Genomic DNA, 20,848 nt, shown 5'->3' with positions numbered 1-20,848 from the left:
ACAACTACCAGGTAGGAGGGATAGAATAGAAAGGAGAGATATCACTGAAAGCTGAGAGGGCCACATATAAACCTAAAACCATTAACTTAGGCCTTTATGTAACACTGGATGGAAAACATCCTAAGGAGCTGTGCTTGTGACTGGGCTTAGCACTATTAATATAAAAAAGCAGCAGCAACACCTAGCAGAATAAAGTGCACTGACTTTAGAGTTGTCCAAGTTGGGATTCTACTAGTTGGGGTTCTACTAGCAAACACTAGCTGTGTTTGCCTTGGGCAAGTTACTTAACCTGAGTATCAGCTGACTTATCTACAAAATGAGAGAAGAGCATCTACCCTCATTGGTTTTTGTAAAGAATAAATAACCCAAATAAATTGTAATAGTCTCTAGCCCACAAAAAGCCCTCAGCAAACATCTGTTGTTATTATATAATTCCCATTATATTCCAGATTTCTTAGTTTTATCCAAAGCTTTAGGACTACTCTTAGAACCAGTGCCTACCACCTTATCTATAATTTATGTTAGGTCTTAATCTTTAGTTCTCATACTAATTTGTACAAACAGAATGGTCAAGTAAACAAACAAAGCCTTACAGAACAATTATCAATACTGAGTAAACTTTTGTTTCTATACTGTTTCCAAATCAAAGAAGATAAGCAATCAAAACTAAAGATATGTGGGGTGTCTGGGTGGCTCAGTCCTTTAAGTATCTGCCTTGGGCTCATGTCATAATCTCAGGGGCCTGATGAGATCGAGCCCCAAGTCTGGCTCCCTGCTCAGCAGGGACTCTGCCTGTCCTGTCCCTCTCCTTCTGTCCTTCCCAGGTCCCCATGTGCATGCCCACTCTCTCTCTCCTCCAAATAAACAAACTCTTTAAAAAATAAAAACATGCAGCCTAGAATTGTAAACATTAGAGATGATGGCTCCTTGAGGAGAGTAGAAATTATACACACAAAGAAGAGATTTGATAGAATGACAGTCGACTCGGTCACCCACAAACTCAAAACCACCTCAGTAGAAAAAATAGGAAGCCACAGAATTGCGTATGGTCCTGCTAAGACCAACCATCCTCCGCCTACCATTTCATAAGTGGGAAGTTAGAGGTAGAACCGAAGGCTTGTTCCACCTGCGTGGTGCCTGTCTCATTGTTATCAGCCTCCCCCAAAACACTAGTCCCAACATAAAGGCCATCATTAGAATTATCTACCATTTCCTTTTCCTTTTTAAAAGATTTGATTTATTTATTCATGAGACACAGAGAGAGAAAGAGAGACACAGGAAGAGGTAGAAGCAGGCTCCATGCAGGGAGCCCGATGTGGGACTCAATTCTGGGTCTCTGGGATCACCTCCTGAGCTAAAGGCAGGCACCCAAACACTGAGCCACTCAGGCGTCCCTATCTACCATTTTTTGAGACATGTAGTTATTTAAATTCGAATCCTAATCAGAATTAAATAAATGTAAAATTTAGCTACTCAGTCCCATGAGGCATGATGACACAATCCAGCCCATTGCAGTGTTCCTGTTGCCTCAAGGACTTTCAACATTTCTTGTGAGTAGGTCTCTGGTGATGAATTCTTTCAGTGTTAGTATATCTGAAAAGTCTGTTTCATCTTTTAAATTTTTAATAACAGGGATCCCTGAGTGGCTCAGTGGTTTAGCGCCTGCCTTCGGTCCAGGGCGTGGTCCTGGAGTCCCGGGATCGAGTCCCACATGGGGCTCCCTGCATAGAGTCGGCTTCTCCCTCTGCCTGTGTCTCTACCTCTCTCTCTGTGTGTCTCTCTCATGAAAATAAATTTTTTAAAGATTTAATTAATTAATTTTTTTTTTAAGATTTAATTTATTTATTCATGAGAGACACACACAGAGAGAGAGAGGCAGAGAGAGAAGCAGGCTCCATGCAAGGAGCCTGATGCGGGACTTCATCCCTGGACTCCAGGATCATGCCCTAGGCCAAAGGCAGGCACTAAACCACTGAGCCACCCAGGGATGTCCCTAAAAAAATAAAATTTTAATAACATTTTGAGTTTGGAATAATTTAGATTTGTAAAGGTGTCAGAAAAGTAGTATAGAGATTTCTTTGTAACGTTCACTCCCTTTCTCCTAATGTTAACATCTCATGTAACCATGGTATGTTTGTTGGAACTGAAACATTAGCATTGCCACATAAATATATTTTTTTAAAGTAGGCTCCATGCCCAGCACAGAGTCCAATGTGGGCTTGAACCCATGACCTTGAGATCAAGACCTGAACTGAGACCAAGAGTCAGTCACCCAACCGTGAGCCAACCAGGCACCCCTTTGGTACAACTAGTAACTAAGCTCCATTCTTCATTCAGATTTCACCAGTTTTTCCACTACTACCCCCTTTAATTTTTATATTCTTGGATCTAATCCGAGATACTTTATTATATTTAGTAGCCCTCATTTTTGAAAGATTTCCCTGGGTATAGAAATTTAGGTTGATAACCATGTTCTTTCTTTCTTTTTTTTTTTTTTAAGATTTTATTAATTTATTCATGAGAGACACAGAGAGAGACAGAGACACAGGCAGAGACAGAAGCAGGCTCCTTGCAGGGAGCCCGATGTGGGACTTGATCCTGGGACCACAGGATCACGCCCTGAGCCAAAGGCAGACGCCCAACCACTGAGCCACCCAGGCATCCCGGTTGATAACCATTTTCTTTCAGAATTTAAGAAAATTCTGCCTGACGGTCTTCTTGCGTGTATTGTCGCTACCAAGAAATCTGATTAATTCCTGTTTTTCCCATCTGCACGTAACATGTCTTTTTTCCTCTGGATGGTTTTAAGGTTTTTTTCTCTATCTCTGGTTTTAAGCAATTTGAGTATGATGCGCTTTTTAAAATTTCTGATGATGTTTCTTGTGCCTGTGCTTCCTAGAACTACTTGGATCTACAGGTTTATAGGCTTTGTCAAGTTTGGAATTTTTTCAGTCATTAATTCCTCAAAAATTTTTTGTCCCTTGCCCTCTACAGGGACCGTAGCTGCCTGTGTATTAGGCCACTTAAAATAGTCCCATAGTTCACTGATATTTTTTTTTTCATTTTTTTGTGTGTCACATTTCAAGTACTCAATAGTCACTGGCTACCATATCTGACCCCACAGATAAAGAACATTTGTGTCATGTGGACACCTCCTTTGGCTAGCACTGCTCCTTTAAGAGATAACCAGGGACTAATCCTATCATGCCTTAGGTCTGTTTACTTTAGACACCATGAGAATCCCAAGCCTCCCATGACATCTCTCATCACCTAGATTCTCATCCCCACATGACTGTCATGTGGGGGGACTTCTGTAAGCTGACTTGATCTTCCCTCCTACTCTCAAAATGACTTTTCCCCTTGGAACTCGTGTCAGTGATCAATAAAACCCCTGATGTTTTCAGCCTCCTATGTGAAAGCTTCCATCATCCTCTTTACTCCCGTTGAAAGATGGTTGTCCTCGGAAGATCTTGTTCTCTTTGTAGTATCTTTCTTTCTTTCTTCTTTCTTTCTTTCTTTCTTTCTTTCTTTCTTTCTTTCTTTCTTTCTTTCTCTTTCTTTCTTTCAGAATTATTTATTTATTATTTATGAGAGAGAGAGAGAGAGAGAGAGAGAGAGCTGAGAGAGAGAGAAAGAGAGGCAGAGACACAGGAGGAGGGAGAAGCAGGGTCCATGCCGGGAGCCGGACGTGGGACTCGATCCCGGGACTCCAGGATCGTGCCCTGGGCCAAAGGCAGGCGCCAAACTGCTGAACCACCCAGGGATCCCCCTCTTTGTAGCTTCTTAAGGACAGGCGGTTTCTTCTTCCTTATACCACAGTACTGCTGACCTGGAGATGGGGTAAATAGCCTCTCATTTGTTTCCAGACTACTAGAAAAACCTAGTTTGAAACACAAACCATTGTGCTAGCCCTGCTACCCTACCCCTGAAGTAGTCATCTGCTATCCTCCTGGTCACCTGCCCCTCACCAGCCACCCCACTTCCTGGCCATTCGCTAAAAGTTTTAACATACCACTTACTGTCTTATCTCTTCACCACTCCTGCCATCATTCTTGGTGACTTTAATATCTACATATTAGACTGAAGCAGATGAAGTTGCAGTTTTCGTAGGTTCAACCTAGGGTGTGATCTGTCCAGTGCGCTGTCCTCTCAGTTCCTTGACCTTTTGGCCATCAACTCCCATGGATCGTATCATCTCAGCCTTTCTTAAGTGGGATTCTGAGAGAGAAGTAGGCCTAATGCCCAAGACAATCCGTTGTACGTAATGAATTAACCTGCCCCTTGCATCTCAAGTGGTACCAGTTACGTACCATCCTTGGCAGAAGTAAGGAAACAGCCAATTCATTTTCTGTGTTCTCTGGTTCTTCAACCCTGGTTGTGCCTGTCAGTAGTAACTGTGCCGCTTCTGAGATCTCATTTTCAGATGTACCATTCTCTGATCACCACCACCTATCTTTTCCAACTCAGTCCTCTAATGTCCTAACTCCAATAATCCTTCAGCCCCACTGGGACATCTAATTCCAGACTATCCCCTTTCCATTGTCCATTATCCTGTCATGGTCTCACTTCTTAGTGAACTTAGATTTCACGGTTATCATATAACAAGTCCCTTGAATATTTCTAAATTCTATTGTACTCCCTGGCAAAACCCAGTATTGGTTAAATTCAATCTTCTAGCTATTTATTACGGTCCTCACCTAAGCAACACAACAATGCTGACTGGGCTCACAGTATTTAAGGCTGTAGACCTCTAGTGGTCCCTCAGTACTGCCCAGCAGTCATCATATGTTTTCATAGTCAATTTATTCTTCTACTCTCCCCTCTGGGAGAGTCTATTTTATGTCTCTTCTGCTATCCTCAAACCTCTGGTATTCATCCTGACTCTGGTGTCACCATTTTTTTTTGTTTTCATACAACTTTATTGAGCTGTGATTTACATATTATGTAATTCACTAACCTAAAGTATAATTCAATAGTTTTTAGTATATTCATAGTTGTGCAACTATCACTACTATCAATTTTATAGTATTTTTGTTAACTGAAGAAACCTGTTCCCATTAGCAGTCATTCTCCATTTCTCTGCTAACCTCCAGCCCTAGGCAACCACTGATCTACTTCTGTCTCTGAGGGTTTGACCATTCTGGGCCTGTTATATAAATGGAATCATACCATGTTTGGTCTTTTGTGACTGGCTTCTTTCACTTAACATATGTCCAAGGTTCATCTATTTTGTAGCATATTATCAGTAATTCATTCCTTTTTACCCTGACAATGGCTGCAACGTTTTATATTCCCACAGAAAATGTACTGGAGGGGTTTCCATTTTTCCACATTTTTTTGTTTAAGATTTTATTTGTTGGGGGACCTGGTGGCTCAGTGGTTAAGCGTCTGTCTTCTGCTCAGGGCATGGTCCTGGAGTCCTGAGACTGAGTCCAGTATCAGGCTCCCCATGGGGGCCTGCTTCTTGGGGGAGCCCAATGTGGGACTTTATCCCAGGACTCTGGTATCACACCCTGAGACGAAGGCAGATGGCCAACCACCAAGCCACCCAGGCATCCCCATTTTTCCACATTCTTGCCAACATTTGTTATTTTTGTTTTAAATAGCCATTCTAGTGGGTATGAAGCATTTCGTTCTTTTGACTTGGATTTCTCTAATAACTAATGATGTTGATCATTTTCTTCATGAGCTTTTGGTCATTTGTGTATCTTCTTTGGAGAAATGTCTACTCAAATCCTTTGTTTTAATTGGGTTGTCTTTTTGTTGTTGATTGCTAAGAGTTCCTTATATATTCTAGAATCCAGACCCTTAACAGACATACAATCTGCAAATATTTTCTCCCATTCTGTATATTTTAACTTTCTTGAAAGCGTTCTTTGATGCATAGCAGTTTTAAATTTTGAGAGTCTAATTTATCTATTTGTCTTTTTTTTTTTTTTTTTTAAATCTACGATAGTCACACAGATAGAGAGAGAGAGAATGGCAGAGACACAGGCAGAGGGAGAAGCAGGCTCCATGCACTGGGAGCCCAACGTGGGACTCAATCCTGGGTCTCCAGGATCGCGCCCCGGGCCAAAGGCAGGCACCAAACCGCTGTGCCACCCAGGGATCCCTCTATTTGTCTTATATTGCTTATACTTTGGTGTTCATATCTACGAATCCATTGCTAAATCTAAGGTCGTGAAGATTTACTCCTAAGAGTTTTAGTACTTAAATTTAGGTCTTTGATCTATTTTTTGTATATAGTGTGAAGTAGGAGTCGATTTTTTTTTTCTTTTAGACATTTAGTTCTTTTAGCACCATTTGCTGAATAGACTATTTTCCCCCTACTGAATTATCCTGATAGCCTGTCCAAACCTGGTTAGCTATAAATGTACAGTTTTAATTCTGGACTTTCAATTCTATTCCATTGATCTATATATAACTATCCTTATGGCAATGCCATACTATCTTGATTGGTAATTATATAATTAGGAAGTGTGAACCTTCAACTTTGTTCTTTTTCAGGACTATTTTGGCTATTTTGGATCCCTTGAACTTCCCAATCTCAAAAAATGGAGTCATTATTAAACCAGTTGCCTAAGGTAAAAACCATGGAATCACCTGAGTTTTCTCTTTCTGTTATACTCCAAAAAGTCCTGTAGATTTAGTCTTCAACATACGACCCAAATTTGGCAACTTCTCTACCTCACAGCTATCACTATGATCCAAGGAAACATCAGATCCTGCCTGGAATACTGCAAGTGCCTCCTGCTTAGTCTGTTCACTTTGACTTTTGCTCCTGGCCCTTTACAGACTATATTTCACACAGCAGCGGATTACATCACTCTCTTGCTCTCAATTGTTCTACAGCATTTCACCATATTTAGAATACAAAAACCCAGATGATCTTATCACTGATCTGATCTCTCTTTTCCCGTGTTACTCATGCCACTGTACTCACTGTGGCTTCCCTGCTGCTCTAAGAAACATGTCAAACACACTCTTGCTTTAGGGCCTTTATAGTTATTTCCTTTACCTGGAATGACACTATTCAAATATAACTTCAAGAAGGTCTTCTTGTTCTATTCATTTAAGAGCTCCTCCCTGCCCCTTCACTGCCTTCTCTGCCCTGGTCATTCTCTATTCTCTATTTCTTGCCTTATTTTTCCTTATGTTTTTATTTATTTGTTCTCTCCATGAGAATGTAAGCTTCATGAGAGCACACATTTCTTTTTGGTTCAGTATTGTATTCTCAGCTTGTATAACAGTACCTCAGTTATAACAGGTGCTATATGAAATTGTTGATTGGGGTTGTCAGTAAAGGAAGACAAATAATATAGTATAAATAATACAGTCGTCTTCTAAATTACTCAAGGGGACTCTCTAAGTTGAGCATCCTACAGTGGACTTACCCAGAAACCTAAATCAAAGGTACTTTCTCTCATCCTGATCCCCAGGCACAAAGTATGATTGATTCTTTAAGATTCTCAAATCTGTCCACTTCCACTGACACTCCTTTGTTATTTGTCTTCCTCTTTCTAGCCTCAATCTCTCCAATTTTCCATTCTGCTCTAATAACTCAGGTCCAGCATTACCAGTGGCAGTACCCAGGAAGCCTTCCCTGATCCAAGAAGGCCTCAATCTCTACACTTAAACAGGCCCTATGTGCATCTAACACTTCTCATACAACACTCTAAATAACTGCTTTAACTACTTATCTCCCCCATCAGACTGTCTCTTATTCACTTCAGTATTCTACATTCCTGACATAAAATTGATATTCATTATAAACATATATACAATTTGGCAAAGTAGTTTCTTATTCACTAGTTTGCTGGAGTGTTTTCTTTGCTTTAAGAACAATTGAATACTTTTATAACTTAGATAAAAATGTCTCTTCAGCCTGATCTAAAATAACTCTTGAAACAGAAAAGCCCTATCTACCTCATTCCATTCAATAAATAAATTCTTGTTGTTCTCTCAGGTACTAGACTTGATAATCTTATTCTACTAAAGATAGTTTCTAATTCAGAAACCCTAATGATTATGTTGACACTTCCTAAGTATAAACAACTCTAAACAGGCAGGCATCACTGGGTCCAATTTATAGATGATCAAAATAAAGACTCAAAGGCTTCAATTCTGTAAATACTTGGTCCTGAATAGGTAGGTCTTAGAGTCTGTTAGACTCCAAAGCCAGTACCACAATACCAATTTGTCCTCTTTCTTTCAGAGAAACCAGAGGCTCTTTGTCCTATTCAAGTTGTAGTAATTTCCTTTCAAGTTTAGAGATAAGCTTGCTTTCTCAAGAGGTACACTTGAATGTTGAGCTCCTGACCCTAACCTTCAGCACTGCTATAGTTAGGCCCTGCATCTGAAGTGTCAGCATAGTTTGCTCAATTATCTATCCATAAAAAGACAAAAGTACTCATATAAAAATATTCTTAGTAGTGCCCCCACATCCTGAGGCTAAAGGCAGAGTAAACACTGGGAAAAATCTTTAAACCACACAATTCCTACTTGATATATAGAAATATAAAGGGTCTACCACCATTATATTTTCATGAACAAAATTCCTCAATCTATGAGGTATTGAATAATTTAGAGGTCTTAGAAAAAGTCACTGTCTAGTTCTTACTAGCACTTATGTATAATATTTATAGCTAATTTTTTCTTTAACATTGGAATTTTTATTTAAACAACTTGACAATGTATATCTAGAATTTTAAAATAATTCACACTACTGATCCATGAATTATACTTTGGGAATCTATTCTGAGGAAATCATCTGAATTTAAATGAGATCACAAGACAAAGATATCTTACCAAAGCACTATTTTTAACGATGAAAAATTTAAACAACCTAATGTAATTATTTCTCTGTTGCCTTTTTTTTTTTTTTCAGTGAGCACGTATACCACTTTATAACTTAAAAAAACTGTTTATCTATTAAGAGACAAAGTGCCTAGGTGGCTCAGTTGGCTCAGGGTCATGGGATCAAGCCCTGAGTCAGGTTCTGTGCTCAGCAGGGAGTCTGCTTCGCATTTTCTCCCTTCCTCTGCCCCACCCCACTCAAGTAAATAAATAGATCTTAAAAAAGGGGTGGTCAAACAATCCAATTTACTAGCTTAGTGATTTTAACAAAGTTACTTAACTTCTCCTTGGGGATGAAGAATTTAATTTAATTTAATTTTTTATTTATGATAGAGAGACTGAGACATAGAGAGAGACATCTGAGAGACAGAGAGAGAGAGAGAGAGAGAGGCAGAGACATAGGCAGAGGGAGAAGCAGACTCCATGCACCGGGAGCCCGACGTGGGATTCGATCCTGGGTCTCCAGGATCGCGCCCTGGGCCAAAGGCAGGCGCCAAACCGCTGCGTCACCCAGGGATCCCAAGGATTTAATTTTAAAGTTGCTACAAAGATCAGATGAGATAAGGATAAGTATAAATATGTAAGTGCATACATAGTACCTAACACAAAACAATAGTAATAGGAGTCACTGTTATAAAGACTAGGAATGTGTTATACACCCATGAACTTAAAACTTTTTATTTTTTTTTTTTTAATTTTTAAAAAAGATTTTATTTATTTATTTATTCATGAGAAACACAGAGAGAGAGAGAGGCAGAGACACAGGCAGAGGGAGAAGCGGGCTCTACGCAGGGAGCCCGACATGGGACTCGATCCTGAGTCTCCAGGATCACACCCCAGGCTGCAGGCAGCATTAAACCACTGCGCCACCAGGACTGCCCTAAAACTTTTTTTTAAAAGATTTTATTTATTTATTCATGAGAGACACAGAGACAGAGAGAGAGGCAGAGACACAGGCAGAGGGAGAAGCAGGCTCCATGCAGGGAGCCTGACGTGGGACTCGATCCCGGGTCTCCAGGATCATGCCCTGGGCTGAAGTGGCGCTAAACCGCTGAGCCACCCGCTGCCCAAAACTTTTTTTTTTCCCTAAACGAGAGAATCCTGTTTTTAGGATTTCAAAATCTCATTTGAAACCCAATATATAAAAATCCGTAAAAGCAGAGTTCTAGATGAGGTGGGTAATGAAGTCGTAGACTGTTACACCAATACTAGTCCTGGCTGCCATGCCCTTTCCATACCTCCACAGAACCAGACTGAACACATTCTGAAAAACCAGTGCTATAGAACAGGGATAGGCAAATTATGGACTGACCACCTGTTTTTAGAACTAAACTTTTACTGGAACATAGCCCTAATTCATTTACATACTGTCTCTGGCTGCTTTTGTGCTCTAATAGCACAGTTGTGTAGCTGTGGCAGAGATATGAGTAGTTATGACAGAGATCATATGGCCTGCAAAGCCTAAAATATTTGCTATCTGTCCCTTTAAGAAAAGTTTGTCAACTTTGGCTTTAAAAGAATACATTTTCAGAGGGTCTACCTGCATTGCACTGTTAAGATTCTAGGGAGGGAATAAAAACAACTATAACACAATTACTGTTAATTACAATACTAAACTTATGTAAGTATAAATCACAAGTGTTTAAGTCTTAAAAAGGAACACTTTGCAGGTGTGACTCTCCTGTAAATAAAAGAGCCTAGTATATTAGTATCAAAAACTCTACAATGTGTAAACTTTGTTGGATCCTGATTTCAAATAATTACCAATTATTTGATATTAATTTTTTAAGTATAACAGTATAATAGACTACTTTTTCTTTTAAAGAGATCTTGGGATGCTGGGTGGCTCAGTTGATTGAGCATCTGACTCTTGGTTTTAGTTCAGATCACTAATCTCATGAGTTGTGAGATCCAGCCCTGCACTGGGCTCCGAGCTCAGCAGGGAGTCTGCTTGAAAATTCTCTCACTCTACTCCTCTCTAGTGCTCTCTCTCTCTCTCAAATAAACAAATTCTTTTTAAAAATAAAATTTAAAAAATAAACAGATTTTCTTTCAGGGATACTTAGTAATATAATGAAATGGTATCTGGGATCTGATTTGAAATAATCTGAGGAGAAGAGGTTATGGATGGATTATAGATAAAACAGCAGTGACCATGCGTTAATGAACAGGTGGCACACTGGGGTTCAAAGTTACTATTATCAATGTTATGTTATGTTTGAATTTTGTTTGTATTTAAAACAAACACATACACAAAGTCTTTTTACAAGGCAATAGTCAAAACTAAACTGGTCATTACCTTTTGAAAAAACTGATATGAAAGGTAGCACAGATACAAAGAACCTAGAAAAAAATCCAAGAGGCTTCTCCCTAAACAATCATTAATGGCAATTATATCGTTATCACACACTGTCATCAGAGATTAAATCAAAGTAATACTAAGTGTGTTTCATATGGAGAAAAAACTCTAAACTTTTCTGAATTTTAACAGTGGCTGCTTTATCAAGGTTCCTGTAGAAGTGAAATAAATGACAAGAAGTGTAATAGAAGCATATAAGCTCTTTAAAATCTTTATAATATATACAAAAGAATATATATCCAAACCAATCATCCAACTCAAAAACTACACTACTCTCAAAACTGATCATCTAACTGTGTGCGTCTTCCCAATCCCATCCTCGGCCTCCAAGTATCTCCTTTAAGAACGATTTATTCTCAAAATTATATTATCATTAGTTCTTATAGAAATAAACAGTTTTAACAAATTCTTAGAACAATATATTGACCATCATATTAAATTTAGTATTCTGAAACTTGTTTTTGTTTTTTAAAATCTGAACATTTCTGGATAATTCTTTCGAGTAGTTTTTTTTTTGTTTTTTTTTTTAATTTATGATAGTCACACAGAGAGAGAGAGAGAGAGGCAGAGACATAGGCAGAGGGAGAAGCAGGCTCCATGCACCAGGAGCCCGACGTGGGTTTCAATCCCGGGTCTCCAGGATCGCGCCCTGGGTCAAAGGCAGGCACTAAACCGCTGCGCCACCCAGGGATCCCTCGAGTAGTTTTTAAATTAAGGCTGATTGTGGAAAAAAAAAAATAATAATAAAGCTGACTGTGCAGCCTGGCTCCTGCCACTTTCTAGGTATGTGATACTGGGGAAATTATTTTCGTGTCAAGCCTCAGTTTCCTCTTCTATAAAAGTAGAATAATATGTTTCAAAAGATTGTTGTAAGAATTAAACTATACCCTAAAAGCACAGTTCCTGATATATAGCAGGTAGTCACAAATGGTAGCCCTTATTGGTTGATATTAGGTATGATCTGTAAAGACTTGGTAAATTAAATCTTTTTAACTTACTTAATGGAAAAATAGTATCTTGCTATCAAGTGTTTCCTTTATATTATGCCCTTAGACTCCTTAGTAACAAGTCAGTCTGTGAATGAATGATTTCCAAGGCCACTACCAGAAGTAATTTTGACAGTTCATCTGATCCTTTCACTTTACACACACGCTTTTACAGAGGTGACTTAGGTGATATCAACTCTGTACACTAGGAAACAGTCTGAATCCATCAAACTTTTTTCCAGGTAATTGAAAAGCTGACAAGGTCAATTCTGATGAGATTAGACTTCACGTTGGCATTCAGGGACTGAGGATTCTAATACTCTGCCTTCCTAAAACTGACTGAGGCTTCCATAGTCTCCTCAAACTTTCCTGTGTGTATTCCCATTTCCATACATGGGAAGGCAGATAAGAACCTGTAGCATTGCGGATCCCTGGGTGGCTCAGCGGTTTGGCGCCTGTCTTTGGCCCAAAGTGCGATCCTTGGGTCCCACGATCGAGTTCCGCATCAGGCTCCCGGCATGGAGCCTGCTTCTTCCTCCTCCTGGGTCTCTGCCTCTCTCTCTCTCTATGTCTATCATAAATCAATCAATCAATCAATCAATCAATCAATCTATCTTAAAAAAAAAAAAAAAAAGAACCTGTAGCATTGAAGAATGCTAGGCCTGGAATCAGGCTGACCTGGGCTTGGGCCCTGGCTCTACTGCTTATAAACTATCTGATGCTGGACAAGTACTAAACCTCTCTGATGCCAGTGTCTTTGTGAGTAAAATGAAGATAACAGTAATACTTATCTTCTAAGGTAACTAAAGTTCTGCCTGTGGCTCTAAGACAGTTCTAAGGGAGAAGACTAATCTAATATTAATCCCTTGAACTTTCTTCTTTCTTAAAATGCTCTAGATGCCTGAATTAAAACGTGTGACCAGATCATGAAGTGAGAGAACTGGTTTTTAGCTGATAGTACTCCTTCAACACATAATACTTTGGGTATTAACTCAAGTGATAATAAGAGCTATTTTATTTTTGTTTTTGTTTTTGTTTTTAATTTATTTTTTATTGGTGTTCAATTTACTAACATACAGAATAACCCCCAGTGCCCGTCACCCATTCACTCCCACCCCCCGCCCTTCTCCCCTTCCACCACCCCTAGTTCGTTTCCCAGAGTTAGCAGTCTTTACGTTCTGTCTCCCTTTCTGATATTTCCCACACGTTTCTTCTCCCTTCCCTTATATTCCCTTTCACTATTATTTATATTCCCCAAATGAATGAGAACATATAATGTTTGTCCTTCACCGACTGACTTCACTCAGCATAATACCCTCCAGTTCCATCCACGTTGAAGCAAATGGTGGGTATTTGTCATTTCTAATAGCTGAGTAATATTCCATTGTATACATAAACCACATCTTCTTTATCCTTTCATCTTTCGTTGGACACCGAGGCTCCTTCCACAGTTTGGCTATCGTGGCCATTGCTGCTATAAACATCGGGGTGCAGGTGTCCCGGCATTTCATTGCATTTGTATCTTTGGGGTAAATCCCCAACAGTGCAATTGCTGGGTCGTAGGGCAGGTCTATTTTTAACTCTTTGAGGAACCTCCACACAGTTTTCCAGAGTGGCTGCACCAGTTCACATTCCCACCAACAGTGTAACAGGGTTCCCTTTTCTCCGCATCCTCTCCAACATTTGTTGTTTCCTGCCTTGTTAATTTGCCCCATTCTCACTGGTGTGAGGTGGTATCTCATTGTGGTTTTGATTTGTATTTCCCTGATGGCAAGTGATGCAGAGCATTTTCTCATATGCATGTTGGCCATGTCTATGTCTCTGTGAGATTTCTGTTCATGTCTTTTGCCCATTTCATGATTGGATTGTTTGTTTCTTTGGTGTTGAGTTTAATAAGTTCTTTATAGATCTTGGAAACTAGCCTTTTATCTGGTATGTCATTTGCAAATATCTTCTCCCATTCTGGAGGTTGTCTTTTAGTTTTGTTGACTGTATCCTTTGCTGTGCAAAAGCTTCTTATCTTGATGAAGTCCCAATAGTTCATTTTTGCTTTTGTTTCTTTTGCCTTCGTGGATGTATCTTGCAAGAAGTTACTATGGCCGAGTTCAAAAAGGGTGTTGCCTGTGTTCTTCTCTAGGATTTTGATGGAATCTTGTCTCACATTTAGATCTTTCATCCATTTTGAGTTTATCTTTGTGTATGGTGAAAGAGAGTGGTCTAGTTTCATTCTTCTGCATGTGGATGTCCAATTTTCCCAGCACCATTTATTGAAGAGACTGTCTTTCTTCCAATGGATAGTCTTTCCTCCTTTATCGAATATTAGTTGACCATAAAGTTCAGGGTCCACTTCTGGATTCTCTATTCTGTTCCACTGATCTATGCGTCTGTTTTTGTGCCAGTACCACACTGTCTTGATGACCACAGCTTTGTAGTACAACCTGAAATCTGGCATTGTGATGCCCCCAGATATGGTTTTCTTTTTTAAAATTCCCCTGGCTATTCGGGGTCTTTTCTGATTCCACACAAATCTTAAAATAATTTGTTCTAACTCTCTGAAGAAAGTCCATGGTATTTTGATAGGGATTGCATTAAACGTGTATATTGCCCTGGGTAACATTGACATTTTCACAATATTAATTCTGCCAATCCATGAGCATGGAATATTTTTCCATCTCTTTGTGTCTTCCTCAATTTCTTTCAGAAGCTATTTTATTTTTGAAGGAAAGAATAAGCACATTTGGCAGAAGAAAACTGCTAGATCCTGAGGTCTGGCTTTTCAGCAGGGAGGCAAAAATGAGTAGGTGTAACTGACGCAAAGACAAAGTCCATGTTAAAAGGGATAAGATGAGATGAATGAAGGCACTGAGAACTCAAGCAGACACAGACTGCAGTCAGACTGCTATTTCATATGCCAAATCATATAGCAACTTTTTTACTATATCACAGTAGAGCTGATATAAGGAAATGTTCCATAGAAATGTTGAACGAAAGTTGTCAGAAGACAACTAAAATGCAAGGGGAGGGAATGGGAAGGGATATGAGGGGAGGGAAAGGGAGGGAAGGGGAGGGAAGAGGCACACTGCTGCTACATTATTAATACATGAGAAGGGTTACATGCAGGGCAACTTACGAAGTCTGGGGTAAAAATACTGGCCTGAGTTCATCCAGTTTATGTCAGTAGGCATTCAAATAAGATGGTGGCCATTCCAGAAAATGCCAAACAGTTCCAAACTTGGAAACAAGTTATTAAAGAGGAATCTACTAAATAGTATACCACTTTCAGCATCTGGCCCCTACTGATTCCCGTACCAGGCCATCACCACCTTCTCCTACCTCTTAGCTTCCTCCTACCATCATCTATAACAATAAATTCTTTATCCTTTCTCTTTGATGCCCACCTCCCTTAATTCTGCATGAATTCCAATCTCTTTTCTCCTTATCAGTGCCACTTCTATTCATGCCAATTAGATCTTTCTACAAAATCAGCATTCTTCTTCAGGAAATAAAAGCTTTGACAGTATTCACACAAAGAGGTTGCTGTCTCAGGCTGAATAAATCTGGAAACTTGGTAAAAACTGATGGATAGGTAGAAAAAAAACCTGGAAAGCACCTTGGAAGCAGAAGGCAGATAATTTATAAAGAACTTATAGAAACTGATAAGAAAAAGAACCCCAAAAATACTTGGGCAAAGTTGAGAGAACAATTCTTCAAAGAAAAAAGACAAGTTGGCTTTTTAAAAAAAGAAAAAATTTCAATTTACTATTAATCAAAGAAATATAAAGTACAGTGAAATGCCATTGTTTACCTATCAAATATGCCAAGATCTGTAAGAAAGAAAAAAATTCCTTACTTTTTGGAATAGAGTTATGAAAAGAACAGTCTCATATGTTAGTGGTGAGAATTTTAATCACTAAAACCTTTCTAAAAAGCAATCTTAAAATGTTATAGATATAATCCAGTAATTCCACTTTTAGTAATCCTAACTTAAAGAAATAACTCTAAACAGAAATTCACAATTTATATATTATAAGGCTTATGCCACTGGCTGCTTGTTTTCTTTATCAAGATTTTATTTCAGGGGCACCTTGGTGGCTCAGTCATTTAAGCATCTGCCTTCAGCTCAGGTCATGATCTTGGGGTCCAGGGATCCAGACCCGAAGCAGGCTGCCTGCTCAGCCTTCTCTCTCTCCCACCCCCTGCTTGTGTTTCTCTTGCCATCTCTCTCTCTCAAATAAATAAATAAAATCTTTTTTAAAAAAAGAAAAACATTTTTTTTTAAGATTTTTATTTATTTATTCATGAGAGACAGAGAGAGAGAGAGAGAGGCAGAGACACATGCAGAGGGAGAAGCAGGCTCCATGCAGGGAGCCCGATGTGGGACTCGATCCTGGGTCTCCAGGATCACGCCCTGGGCTGAAGGCAGAGCTAAACCGCTGGGCCACTGGGGCTGCCCAAAACTTAAATTTTTAAAGTAATCTCTCTATCCAACATGGGGCTTCAACTCATAACTCCAAGATCAAGAGCCATATAGTCCACTGACTAAGCCAGCCAGGCACCCCAAGGCTCATGCTATTTTAAATGCTTATCTTTATCAGGAAAAAAAAAAAAAGGGTAAAAATCCCATGCCTAATATTAGGGGAACACTTAAGTAAGAATCTACTTTTTCTTGCCAACCAGAAATAATCCCTTCTACCTTTAAGAGTGGTTAGTGCCTCTATTTTACTACTTCAACTGATTTGTATCATACTTAATTATGCCCAGGTCTGCCTGCCACACTGGACTGTAAATTCCCTGAGTATAAATCTGAGATCCCAGTCAGCTCTCTCATATCCCTTTGCAAACTCTTGAGTACCCCCAGTACCTAGTGCAATGCTTCAATAATTTAGTAGAACACAATGATTTTTGTTAAGTTGAATCACTGTACAAAGCAAATTAATCAAGGACTTCAAAGACAGTATAATTTTATTCACATAAAGACATACAAACACATATAAAAGACATGAACAAGGTCAGTAAATTTAAAACTGACCTAATTCCACCACAATTTGGAATAAACTCAATTCCACAAGATTATAGGAATATTAGATTCTAATATAGGGATATTGGACTGCAAGAGTCAAAATCTATAGCCCTGCCCCTCTAGCCCCTGCATCCTGCCTGGAACACAGATATGAAGTCTAGAAATTTAAAAAAAAAAAAAAAGCCACCTTAAAACCATGAGCCAAGAAGCTACAAGGATTGCAAAGCCAAAAGAGAAAAGCCCAAGTTCTCATTACATCACTGAGCCACTGCCTCACTCTAGATACCTTGTTATGAGAGAAAAAGAAACCCTACATATTAAACCCATTGTTAATGGAGTTTCCTGTTACTATGACTTACAGAATTTTCTAACAGATATTAATAGGGTTTTCTGTTACTTATTCTGACTTTTAAACAATGCACAGTCATCTACTTGGTTATAGTGACTAAACCACGGATGGACACTTAAATCAAATAAAGCCTAATCAAAAGTCTTTCTCTAGAATGACTTATAGTTTCAGGAGAAAGAACTCCTTCCTTCCACTAAAGGCTAAAAATCTATAGCTGCAGAGAGACATCTTGTTTGCCCTTGAAAAGACTTGTTTATTGAATACAGATAAGTGGAGTCAAAAGATGAAGGAGAGACACCATCTGAACTCCTAGATCCAGCTCTGTCTGAAACCTACACTAGATTTCCCAATTTCCATGCAAACTAACTTGTTTTTTGCTTAAGGTTACTTAAATTAGATTTCCAACACTTGCATCCCAAACAGTCCTATATACTATAGTGAAGTAAACACACAAAAAATTCTTTTACAGTTGAAAAAAATCTCTGCCCCTTATTAACCGACATATTTCAAGTTAATTTGTCATTCTACAGTTGCCTACCATGTATTTCCTTTCATACTGCCCATACTATAACCACATTGAAACTTCTTTCCTGTATACTGCTCATATTTTTCTATTTATGTGATTTTGCTTACTGTTCCTTTACATTAATGTCCTTCCATCTCAATCTCTAGTCACATTTCCTCTGAAACACAACAGACTGTATGTCCACTAGTAATTCTAACCTTGCATTATTTATGTGCATGCCTTTTCTGCCTGACTGCATTATAATCTCAGTTTATTTAGATTTGTGTATCTTCCCAGGCCAGTCTGCCTCTAAAATCCATGTTATTTTTACTAAACCTATGCTTTTTCCCAATTGTTAACACCTTAGTAGTTATGTGTCAATAGCGACACAGTTTTTTTCTTTAAAGATTTTATTTATTTATTCATGAGAGACAGAGAGAGGCAGAGACACAGGCAGAGACAGGGGAAGCAGGCTCCATGTAAGGAGCCTGATATGGGACTCGATCCCAGGACTCCGGGATTACACCCTGAGAGCCGAAAGCAGATGCCCAATCACTGAGCCACCCAGGCATCCCAATAGCGATACAGTTAATCTAATCTTCCTATGTACCACAAAAGCCATATAAACACTAGTAAGTCTAAGTGGGGCACAAACTGCATTCAGGTAGGTAAATTCAGTTATATGGAACAGAAAAAGTCAAACGATCTAATTAAAAAATTGTTTTCATTAGAGATGTTCAGGTCTTACGATTTTTGCTGAGTCACCCGTCCCCGTCTAAGCCTATTCTAGGCCTCAGTCCTTCTCTGTTAGCTCTCAGGCAAGTCTATACCAAGGATTCTCACCTCTTTTTGCCCACTTATCCACTATTTTTTTTTCCAGATGATATCCACTCTTGACAGTATCCTGACTCTAAGCCACATCCCTGCATCTAGACCCAAGCATACATAGTTAATACCTTCAGCTTCCCTAATTCTCCTACAATCTATTTTTCACTAGCTTATTCTTACCACCTTACCATTACCTTGCCTATCATCTTTCCCTTAGCTCTATCTGACTGACGGCTTATCCTTTATGTACCAGCACACAAACAGACTTCAGAGAGACTACACCAGCAGGAATAATATTCAATAATAACAACAGCTACCATTTATTGAACATTTATTATATGCTAGGTACTTCATAAAGTGTCTCTGATTCTCATGATAATCCTAATGATCTCAGACTAATTTTACAAACAAGGCATCTGATCCTCAAAAAGGTAAGGTCATTTGTCAATTATCCAGCTGACAATTATTACAGCTGAAATTTAAATTCAGATCTATATAGTTCCAAAGCCCATGTTGCTCCCACTCTATCATACTGCCAAACATAAAATGTTGGCTGTTGTCCCAGTTTCTACTCTTGTCCCCCACCACAACAACCTATCCATATGCCAGAATGATCCTTTGCTCAAATATTAATTCATTCTTTGATCAAATCCCTCCAATGGTTTGCTCAGAGTAAAAGCTAAAATCCTTACTATGGCCTAAGAACCCTATGTGATCTGCCCACTTGTCCCCTTCCCTTTTCTCTCTCTAATCTCATTATCTTTCCTTTACTTACTTCATTCCAGACACACAGGCTTATCATTCCTCATATACACCAAGCCTGTTCATAACCAAATATCTTTGCACTTAGTGTTCCCTGTGCCTGTAACATTCTCTTCTCTCCACCTTGAAATCTCTTACTTCCTTTAGGTCTCTGCTCAGATGTCACCTTCTCAATGGGACCTTCCCTGACCACCTATTATTCTAAACTGCTACCTACTGACCTCCCTATTCTCCTCTTCCTCTGCTTTCTTTTCTTCTCCAAAATACTTATCACCACTTAACATATTGTATGTTTATTTATCCCACTGCTAGAATATAAACTCCATGAGAAAAGGAACTTTGTATATTCTGTTTACTGTATTTGGTATGTAGCAGTTATTTATTAAACATTTACTGAATGAGTAAATGGAGATCTTCATTCTTCCTGTTTAAATAAAAGTGGTCTCAAACACATTTTCCAGAAAGCCAATACAAATCTCCCCTCAAACAATGCCTTTAAAGAACACTCCCTCTAATTTTCCATATTGTAGATAGCCATATCATTGAGCAACAAACTGAGCAGACTGAGCCAACTTACCCAGAATGTAGTATTATAATCAAATAAAACTTAGAGCAAAGTTAATCAAACACATATTTAATGATATGTATAATTGTTATTGTGCTGCACCGTAACTAGGCATAAGTGGTAGACACTTCATGTAAATGACTCTAATTACTATTTCTTTTACACAGCCAAGCCAAGCATGCCTAAGATGAGATTTGGGGGAAATAGGAAGGAGGGGAGAGCTGGATACTTGAGAGAGACAAGTCCTCCCTCTTATTCCACCTCCTTAGGCATTGGGCTAAGTCTCCTAGTCTAGGTCATGTATTTTCAAAAGTAACTCTCTCTCCTCCATAGCAGAAGAACCTTCCTTTTACCAAAAACTGGGCTGAGGGCTTGGCCTCTGATTCCAGTCATAAAATGTGAGAGGAACCAGAACAATCACTACTATATCTGCAAGAAAGACAGGGGCTGGGAAGCTGGTGAAAAATAAAGACAGCAAACTTATTAAGGACCTGTGATATGCCAGACACATCATACACACTACTAGGCTAGTAGGTACTTTGCATAAATCCTCTAACTACTTTCTCACCCCACGTATAGCCCCATACTCTGTTCAAAGGATACAGGAATAAAGTAAAG

At 39.0% G+C, this 20,848-nt stretch overlaps 1 protein-coding gene and 1 long non-coding RNA gene across 7 annotated transcripts in view; one reads left to right on the top strand and one right to left on the bottom strand.

The window, feature by feature from the left end:
* UIMC1 (ubiquitin interaction motif containing 1) overlaps positions 1 to 20,848 on the bottom strand; it is a 126,975-nt gene that overhangs the window by 10,316 nt on the left and 95,811 nt on the right. The window lies entirely within an intron of this gene.
* Positions 1 to 20,848, top strand: part of LOC140632206 (uncharacterized) — a 51,373-nt gene that overhangs the window by 16,581 nt on the left and 13,944 nt on the right. For both annotated transcript variants that reach the window (XR_012029720.1, XR_012029719.1), the window contains exon 2: positions 6,508 to 6,584. This is a non-coding gene — a long non-coding RNA (uncharacterized lncRNA). The remainder of the gene's footprint in view (positions 1 to 6,507; positions 6,585 to 20,848) is intronic.

The sequence above is a fragment of the Canis lupus genome, chromosome 4 (assembly GCF_048164855.1).
Source record: "Canis lupus baileyi chromosome 4, mCanLup2.hap1, whole genome shotgun sequence".
Lineage (NCBI taxonomy): Eukaryota > Metazoa > Chordata > Mammalia > Carnivora > Canidae > Canis > Canis lupus.
This window is presented reverse-complemented; position numbering and strand designations above follow the sequence as displayed.